This window comes from Moschus berezovskii, chromosome 6 (assembly GCF_049115385.1).
Source record: "Moschus berezovskii isolate FMDL1 chromosome 6, NW_MosBer_1.0, whole genome shotgun sequence".
Taxonomy (NCBI): Eukaryota; Metazoa; Chordata; class Mammalia; order Artiodactyla; family Moschidae; genus Moschus; species Moschus berezovskii.
The window spans coordinates 100,794,561-100,803,912 of record NC_142465.1 but is presented as its reverse complement, the minus strand read 5'-3'; the positions used below and the strand labels follow the sequence as shown (position 1 = coordinate 100,803,912).

General features: G+C 41.8%; 1 pseudogene; it reads left to right on the top strand.

Annotated features, from left to right (window-relative positions):
• Window positions 1-7,344: 7,344 nt before the first annotated feature.
• Window positions 7,345-8,332, top strand: LOC129536123 (calcium load-activated calcium channel pseudogene; annotated as a pseudogene).
• The last annotated feature ends 1,020 nt before the right edge of the window (window positions 8,333-9,352 follow it).

Below are 9,352 nucleotides of genomic sequence, written 5' to 3'. Positions count from 1 at the left end.
CATTTGTATCAGTTTAAGAGTACATCATGAGAAACGCTGGGCTGGAAGAAGCACAAGCTGGAATCAAGATTGCCAGGAGAAATATCAATAACCTCAGATATGCAGATGACACCACCCTTATGGCAGAAAGTGAAGAGGAACTCAAAGGCCTCTTGATGAAAGTGAAAGAGGAGAGTGAAAAGGTTGGTTTGAAGCTCAACATTCAGAAAACGAAGATCATGGCATCTGGTCCCATAACTTCATGGGAAATAGATGGGGAAACAGTGGAAATAGTATCAGATTTTATTTTTTTGGGCTCCAAAATCACTGCAGATGCTGATTGCAGCCATGAAATTAAAAGACGCTTACTCCTTGGAAGGAAAGTTATGACCAACCTAGATAGTATATTAAAAAGCAGAGACATTACTCTGCCAACCAAGGTCCATCTAGTCAAGGCTATGGTTTTTCCCATAGTCATGTATGGATGTGAGAGTTGGACTGTGAAGAAAGCTGATCACCGAAGAATTGATGCTTTTGGACTGTGGTGTTGGAGAAGACTCTTGGGAGTCCCTTGGACTGCAAGGAGATCCAACCAGTCCATTCTAGGGGAGATCAGTCCTGGGTGTTCATTGGAAGGACTGATGCTAAAGCTGAAACTGCAATACTTTGGCCACCTTATGCGATGAGTTGACTCACTGGAAAAGAGTCTGATGCTGGGAGGGATTGGGGGTAGGAGGAGAAGGGGACGACAGAGAATGAGATGGCTGGATGGCATCACCGACTCGATGGACATGAGTTTGAGTGAACTCTGGGGGTTGGTGATGGACAGGGAGGCCTGGCGTGCTGTGATTCATGGGGTCACAAAGAGTCGGACACGACTGAGCGACTGAACTGAACTGAACTGAAGAGCTTTTTGCTTCCCTGGTGGCTCAGACAGTAAAGAATCTGCCTGCATTGCAGGAGACCCAGGTTTGATTCCTCGGTCAGGAAGATTCCCTGGAGAAAAGAATGGCTACCCACTCCAGTATTCTTGCCAGGAGAATCCCATGAAGAGAAGAGTCTGGTGGGCTATAGTCCATAGGGTCACAAAGAGTTGAACATGACTGACTGACTAACACTTTCACTTTCAAAAGTTTTTCAGTTCCAAATGAGACAAGAGCCAACTCAAACTAGTTTGGGTGAAAAGGGCCCTTGTTAGCTAAGTGACAGGCCTAGAGCTGGCTTCTGGCACAGACTAGCCCAAGAGTTCAAACTCCATCACCAGAGCCTGTTCTCTCTCCACACTGCATTCCTCCTTCCTTCATGTTGCTTTCCTTGTTGGGGTCCACTTGGTGGCAGAAAGGACGATCGGCAACTTCCTATCCTACACTCTGTGGAGCTGGAGGAGAGTTTGAAGGATAAATGTTCTGGGCTCCACTCTGACTGACCTGACTTGTTTCAAGGACTCATCCTTGATCACATTCCTATGAATTTGAGTGTGTCCTTTGGCCAAGTTGAATCACATGCCTGCCTTCCATGAGGGCTGTGAGAGGAAGGAAACAGAAATTCAAGGAATTATTTCCAAAAGAAGGGGGAAAGAAGGCCTGCAATCAACAGATGTCCTCTACAGCCATAACACAGAAGTCCTTGTGTTCTTTTATTAAAAGTATTCAGTGTCAACAACACTAGACTGTGACGTCCCCCCCACCAAATAGCACCTTGTTGTCGTCATTCAGTTGCTCAGTCGGGTCTGACTCTTTGGGACCCCAAGGACGGCAGCACGCCAGGCTCCCCTGTCCTTAGCTATCTCCAAGAGTTTGCTCAAATTCATGTCCATTGAGTCGGTGATGCCATCCAACCATCTCATCCTCTGCCTCTCTCTTCTCATTTTGCCCTCAATCTTTCCCAGCATCAGGGTTTCTTCCAATGAATCGGCCCTTCACACCAGGTGGCCAAAGTATTGGAGCTTTAACTTCAGCAACAGTCCTTCCAATGAATATTCAGAGTTGATTTCCTTTAAGATTAACTGGTTTGATCTCTTTACAGTAGATTAAATGTAGCATCTCAGATGGACCTAAAATATTGGCACATATTTGGAAGCTTTAGCTTCCCATTGGTATGAATATGATTGCAGAGCTTATACAGGTCTAAAATTAAAATCAAAGATCAAGGCCAAAGAATCTTGTATTTCTATCTCAGATTGACCTCTGAGTCATAAAATGTTACCCTGATAAATTCAAGTAAACTTTCTGTACTATTTTTCCACTAGGTATTATGCAAGGGGATTAGCTGGGGCTGGGGGGGGGGGGTGAGAAGACTGGCAAAGACTTTGTGGTTGCTCAGTAACCAAAGAACAATTACCTGGAAGCATTTAGCCCACATCCCATCAGAAGCAAGGACCACTGTCTGGTATGGTTCTATGACCATGCTCTAGAAGAGCTGACTTACCCATATTTGCCTGTTCTTTGCTAGATCAAAAGACCTTTTTTGTTTATAAAGAGGGGGAGTTGGACTGTCACTGTAGATGATATAGGGAACAGTAAGAATAGAGCGAAGAGGGAAAAACAGAGATTATGATCGTCAAACACCTCATGCCTTTATTTGCATCGATATTCTTGCGGGTAGCTCTCTCTCCTTCTGCCTCAGGCAGGTGAACTACTTAGAAAGTAGAACTGGTTATGCTCTCCCTGGTCTGCAGATCTCTGCTGCTGCTTGTTTATTTTTTGTTTTTAATTTTTTTAAAAGACGGTGGTAAGAGAACCAAGGAATGAGAGAACATACTCATTTCTTACTGGCTCTTGGCCTTTCTTAAGTCCATGTTTTGGTTTTTTTTAATTTGTTGACCCCATCCATGGCAGCTGCTTTCAGTCGCCCAATTGAGTCTGAATTTTAAGGAAAAGTGCTATCCTCTTCCTATTCAGTTTAGGGTAATTGTTGCCCAGGCAAATCATTATAATTAAATTCAATTTAAAAGTGAGAACCCACCTGCAACCATATGTTAAATCTGTCTTTGGGTAAGGAAGTTGGTATTTTCACTTTGTATTTAAAGTAAAGTTGGGTGATGGTAAGATTCTCAGGGGTGATGGTTAAAGAGATTTGCTTCTTTTTTTAATGATTAATTGCAATTCACTTGTATCTGAAAGGATATTACTTGACTCTTAGGAAAATATTTTCATTACACAGAACTACCATCGAGCAGGCTTCCATCAAGCAGATTTGGTACCGATGCAGAAAAATAAATTGATATAAGATAATTTCATTAGATATATGAAATGAAACTGAAACATAGAAACCTCCTATATAAAACATGTGGTATCATTTGGCTGCCCAGTGTCCTTTCCATTTCCTAAGAGTGTTCTGAAATTCTTCTGAAAAAGACATTTCTCATTCTTATCCAGAGTTTGGAAGAATTCGATCTTCCCAAACCAAGAGCTGGTGTTACTTAAGCCAGTCAGATTAAGCCAATCAGCCTAACCCATTCCTCTGGCCATTGTAACCTGACTAGAAATCAGAGTCAGTAAAATGCTATGTTGGAACTTATGGGAAGAAAAATATTCCTCTCTCTTGTTCAAGAGTTACTTAAGAGGTGTTTTTCTCTAGAATGTATAGTTTAAAGATGCAAGAACTGTGATGCCATTTTGCAAGCTGGAAGGAAAACCAGAGTGGTTAGGGCCCTCTAGGCATGAAGCTTTTACCTAGGAAGGAAGAGCAATATGATTGCCTTGGTGACATCACTGAAGCCATTAGACTAAGCTGGTGCTACCTCCAATTTCTCAGCCATGTGAACCCACCTTTATGCTTAGCTAATTTAGGTTGACCTTTCTGTCATTTGCAGCCATGAGAATCCTGGAGGAGTGAGGCAAAAGTCAGATGACCTCCAATCTGTGATAGGGTAGAAAAAGTGCCAGTGCCTGGGACAGTGCATTAGATCAGGAGTTCCTGGGTCTGGATAATCATCTGAATCACTAGGAAACTTAGCAAAAATACATGTAAAGGGCTTCCCTGGGGGTCTAGTGGTTAAGAATCTGCCTGCCAATGCAAGGGACACAAGTTTGGTACCTGGTCCTGGAAGATTTCAAATGCTGTGGAGCAACAAAGCCCATGTGTCACAGCTACTGAGCCACACACAGAACTATTGGAGCCCCCACACCCTAGAGCCCTTACTCTGCAACAAGAGAAGCTACCACAATGAGAAGCCCATGCATTGAAATTAGAGTAGCCCCCACTGGCCACAACTTCAGCACATAGCAATGAACACTCAGTGCAGCCAAAAATTAATTCAATAAATAAATCTTTTTTAAAGAATGCATGAAAATTGAAGACCAATGATTTTAGGAAATTAGTTTTTAAAAATAGGTGAATTGATAAACAGAACTAAGATAAATATAATTAATGAACTGTGCCTAAAAGAGGAGGGAGAGGACGATGGAAGATATGGGGCAAATTTTCGTTCTCTTATTCAACTAATATCTATTTAAAGCCATTTAATGGCAGAGTACGGTGATAGAACTTGATTGAGATGATTACAAAGCTATGTAAGAAAAATACATCCACACAAAGAATTTTTTTAATGTAATAGGAAAGCTAAACATGTGCTCAAAAGTCCACTGCAATTCAGTACAAGGCAAGTGCTGAGAAGTTATTCCTATAGTTTTTAGCAGCTTACCAAGCATATTCACACTCATTATATCATTTGATTCTCACAACAACTCTTTGAGATAGGCAGTGGCACTTCCCTATCTGGCATAAAGAAACTGAGACTCAGAGCACACAAAGGTAAATATAAATGATTGTCGCAGTGGCATTATTTGAAAGAGAAGAAAACTAAAAACTGCATAAATAGCCAGGAATAGCGGAGAGGCTAAATACATTATGTCTCTCCATACAAGGGACTGGTAGGCAGCTGGTAAAGATAATAAGACAGGGCTTCCTTGGTGGCTCAGTTGTAAAGAATCTGCCTGCCAATGCATAGGACATGGGTTTGATCCCTGATCTGGTAAGATCCCACATGCTGTGGAGCAACTAAGCCTGTGTGTCACAGCTGTTGAGCCTGTGCTCTAGAGCCCAGGAGCCACAACTACAGAGGCCAAGTGCTGCAACTTCTGAGGCCTGAGTGCCCTGAGCCTGAGCTCAGCAGCAAGAGAAGCCCTTGCATCACAACTAGAAAGTCGGCCCCACTCGCCGCGACTAGAGAAAAGCCCTCAAAGTGGTGAAGACCTATTAAGCAAATCATTTAAATTATTTGTTAAAAAAGAAATATCTTTTAAAAACGTTAATAAAAATGAATTATCATTAAGGATCTGAAGCAAACTTTTTTATCACAAGAAAATGGTTTAATCCTTTCAAACACACTGTTCACTTATTCAATAACTATTTATAACTTGGCAAGTATTCTGAAAGGAACCAAGGACATAACAGTCAGTGATAAAACCACTGCTGACTAATAATATTAAAAATATACGACATGTGTCCAGTGTACGTGCCAAGTGAGTTACATCAGTTTTTTGCTTAAAGAGGTGATGAGAGCTGCCCGGGCTATTTCAGCTGAGAAGTGGAATAGTGGACTTCTTAGCTGTAATTCTTGCCTGGAGAATTCCATGGACAGAGGAGCCTGGGGGGCCCCTGCAATGGGGTCACAAAGTGTCAGGCACGACTAAACGATTCACATACTAGTTGTAATAGGCAACATTCAAACCTGGTTTGGTTGTCTCTAGAGCCCAAGCTTATAACCACAGAGCTATCAGGCTTTTCTGACTGATAATGTTTGTTAAATTATAAGTGCGACAAATGAAATAGTAAGTAAATCTAAGGTACCCAAACTTGCAGGCAGTCAGAGGAGACCATCATGGCTGCAGCATTTTAGCAGAATAAGGAAAGCTGGAGGAATTGAGGCGATTGTGCAGAGAAGTAGAGGAAAAGTAGGGGCAAGATGCAGAGAAACTAAAAAACAAACAACAACACACCGCCCCCCCTCCCCCGCACCCTCCCCACCGCTCCCTCCGCCACACAAAGACAAAATAAAACTTGCATGGCTAAAATCAAGTGGTGGGAGGACGGAGAAAGGGCAAATTGTAAGATGCAGTCTTTCTGATGAGCTTTGTTAATAACACAGAACTGAATCTAAGTGCAAAGGCTCATAATCCTACCACCGAAACACAGATTTCCTATGTTTGAAGAAAATTCTTAACAGAAGTAGAATTGAGGAGGGGAAAATCTTACTTCTATACAGCAAATTTTTAAATGATATTTGCTACAATTTGTAATATTGTTTAAGACTCATACAATGAGAGAAATTGAGCCTCAAGTAAGTTGAGTAACTTGTTCAAAGTCATACGGTGAGAGAATCAAAAGGATTCTTACACATGCCTACTGTTCTTTTCAATAAATGACAATGAATTCAAAAGAAAGTCAGGAAAGTGAACTTTCTTGGTAGTCCAGTGGTTAAAACTTCGCCTTTCAATGCAGGAGGCTTGAGTTTGATCCGTGGTCAGGGAACTAAGATCTCACATGCCACACAGTATGGTCAAAAAAAAAGTTAGAAAGGGAAGACTGGGGTTTGGGAAAGACTGTGTTAAGGAAGAGGTATTTGGTGTCATACCTTAAAGGACAGAAAAAATTTTAAAGGTGGAGATAATGGGAAAACAGTTTTGGTAGACTCTTGAGAATAAGTGCAGGGGCTGGTTCCAGGTTATTTAGATCGACATATAACTATACATATAGCATTAGTATAAGGGATGCAGAGATGTTACAGGGCCTGAGAGCTTTGTAAACACTGTATGGGGTTTGGGAATTGGGAATAATTAATAATGCATTAATAGCCTTCAGAGAAGCCAGATGAAATTAAGCCATCTTAGTTTGAGGATGGACAGTGACTAGCTGTGATTTCCAGAATAAGTAGTTACTTCCCAAAAATATGTTTCAAAATTTAGCTGGGTTTATTTGCAGGGAAACTTATGTTCAGCCCAGTTAAAAAATGATGTTTCACCTGTATAGGGTTTAAAAGAATCTTCGGTGCTCTGAAAACTGAGAAGCATCCTGACATTATCCGTCTCATCAGTTATTTAGCAACAATCTCAGCTGTTCTGGGATGCTTATTTCCAGAGCATTCTGGCCCATAATAGTAACCTTTCGCCTACACTATGTAATATATTAAGGAAAGATAAATCGTAGGTCTAAGGGTTGTTTGGGAGCAGGATGTCCCAGTCTACCAGCACTGTTTACTAATTGGAGTTAAGATTTGTACTTGGTTTTGGTGCAGCCAAGCAAGTTTGACAATTAAGTGATCCTGCAATCTGGAAGTTGGTTTTGCTTCTCTTTTGCTGGCTCGCTCTCGAGAGCTTCCTCCCCTCCCCAGGTTGGGTGGGAGTGCACAGACAGAAGTCTCAGATGAGCACTCAGCTCATGGACACACTGCTCATCATCTTTGTCTTCTTGTGCCTCTTATTCTCAGGTTTCCCTGGTGGCTCAGCAGTAAAGAATCCACCTGCAATGCAGGAGGCATGGGAGACGCGAGTTCTATCCCTGGGTCAGGAAGATCGCTTTGGAGGAGGCCTTGGAAAGCCACTCCAGTATTCTTGCCTGGAGAATCCTATAGACAGAGGAGCCTGGCTGGGTATAGTCTATAAGGTCATGAAGAATTGGACACGACTGAAGTGACTTAGCACCCACACACACGCCAGAGTAACCTGGGTTCTCGTTTACAGGATAGACAGGTACAAGAGACTGAAGGTAGAAATGGAAAAACGGGGTAAAAAATTAAAAAGAAGAAGGAACCAATAAGAATCAGCTGGTCAACCACCAAAAACTAGAAAATAGGCAAGAAGAGAAATTGAAGAATAACAACAGATGTGCTGTGCTGTGCTTAGTTGCTCAGTCGTGTCCGACTCTTTGCGACCCCATGGACTGCAGCCTGCCAGGCTCCTCTGTCCAGGGGGATTCTCCAGGCAAGAATACTGGAGTGGTTGCCATGCCCCCTATCAGGGGATCTTCCCAACCCAGGGATTGAACCCAGGTCTCCCGCAAAAATGGCTTGAATGAAATCCTTGTTTGCAACTGGTGTTTGTTTTACTGCCCAAGTGGGAATGTTCAACTCCATATTTGATGGTAGAATGGTGACGATATTCTCCTGTCACTCTGCTTTCCTTCATCTGAGGACTACCTCAAGGGAGTCTGTTTGAGGCTGACACCATAGACTGTTCCTCCATCTTCCTGTGTATTCTCTGCACCGTGTCATTGGACAAAACATCCAGAAAATCTCAGCCTTGCCCATTCACAAGCTGCCACCAAGCAGGCAGGTGGATTTCTTGGCCCTCTTCCTCCTTCTGGCAAGTTCTTTAGAAATCTAGAAGAACCCTATAATTCCCATTCTTTTTAGACATTCAAATCAGACTGGCAACTATTTTATAGCAAGAATCATAGGCAGGCTTAACAAATAGGCCACTTTCTAGTTTTGAGTTATTTCTAGATGCTTTGGATATGATTCCAATGAGAATGGCATCCAATAAACAAGACAATGCTTTTAGTTGCAGATTATTTTTTTAAAACTAGTGTGTTGATTAGATAAATTCAGGTAATATTTGTGTAATGAGAAACAAAATCTTGTTTTGCTCATATAAATAATTCCTGTAGGAATGACTCTCAAGTATGTGCTGAGTTCTATGCATCATGGAAGTTGACTCTCCACGAGCATTTAGAAATCTAGAAGAAAACTGTAGCTTCTGTAAGTTTTAATTGGAAGTGTTTATTGTGGTTTTTTTCAAGCCAAATATATGACCTGAGGTCAATAAAGAGGCTAAAATTTTAGCTATTTCATCTACAAGAAGAAATCTGTTTTGTTTTGATATATTTCTAGGTACATGCTTTTAGTCATCTGAGCATAAGGGTGAACAGTGGCCACAAAGGAGTAATGTTTTAAATCTATTATTTTACCAAGCATGCATGCTAAGTCACTTCAGTTGTGTTCAACTCTCTGCAACCCTATGAACTGTAGCCCTCCAGGTTCTTCTGTCCATGGGATTCTCCAGGCAAGAATACTGGAGTGGATTGCCATGCCATTCTCCAGGGCATCTTCCAGACCCAGGAACCGAACCTGTGTCTCTTATGTCTCTTGCATTGGCAAGCAGGTTCTTTACCACTAGTACCACCTAGGAAGCCCATTATTTTTACCATACCTGCTCAGATTGTAGAGTTGTCCTATTATAGGAATTGGGAAGCATGAGGGGAAAGGGACGACTCATATGAGTATTAAAGAGTCCCTTCATACCCCAGTACAGTCTATTGGATTCTCAGGAAGGCATTCTTAGTCCTCCCTGGAGGCATTTCATAGTTATATGTGGTTAATCTTGAGCTTCCTTTTAGTTACAATGGCCTTCAGTTCCTACCATGTTTCTTTGTA